The 401-nt window shown below is 26.7% G+C and overlaps 1 non-coding gene across 1 annotated transcript; it reads left to right on the plus strand.

Annotated features, from left to right (window-relative positions):
* The first annotated feature begins 111 nt into the window (after window positions 1–111).
* LOC147820371 (small nucleolar RNA SNORD36) lies at window positions 112–185 on the plus strand. Its single transcript, XR_015438488.1, has one exon. It is a non-coding gene; the product is annotated as a small nucleolar RNA SNORD36 (small nucleolar RNA).
* The last annotated feature ends 216 nt before the right edge of the window (window positions 186–401 follow it).

Here is a 401-nt window from a genome sequence, read left to right on the forward strand (position 1 = left end):
TTTTTATGCCTTACTTTACCATGCCATATTTTGACATTTTTATGCCTACTATAGTATGACGTTTTTATGCCTTACTATACTATGATGTTTTTGACATTTTTATACTTTACTATGGTATGACGTTTTTAATATTTTTATGCCTAACTATACTATGACGTTTTTTGAGCTTTTTATGCCTTACTGTACTATGACTTTTTTTTACCTTTTTTTTGCCTTACTATACTATGACATTTTTTGACATTTTTAAGCCTTACTATACTATGACATTTTTTGACATGTTTATGCATTACTATACTATGCAGTTTTTTTCCATACAATACTGTGACATTTTTTAAGATTTTTATGCCTTAATATAGTATGACGTTTTTTGACCTTTTTTTTGCCTTACTATACTATGACAT

Source organism: Seriola lalandi, unplaced genomic scaffold, assembly GCF_002814215.2.
Source record: "Seriola lalandi dorsalis isolate HSWRI2012SDOR001 ecotype SW California unplaced genomic scaffold, Sedor1 jcf7180001962810, whole genome shotgun sequence".
Taxonomy (NCBI): Eukaryota; Metazoa; Chordata; class Actinopteri; order Carangiformes; family Carangidae; genus Seriola; species Seriola lalandi.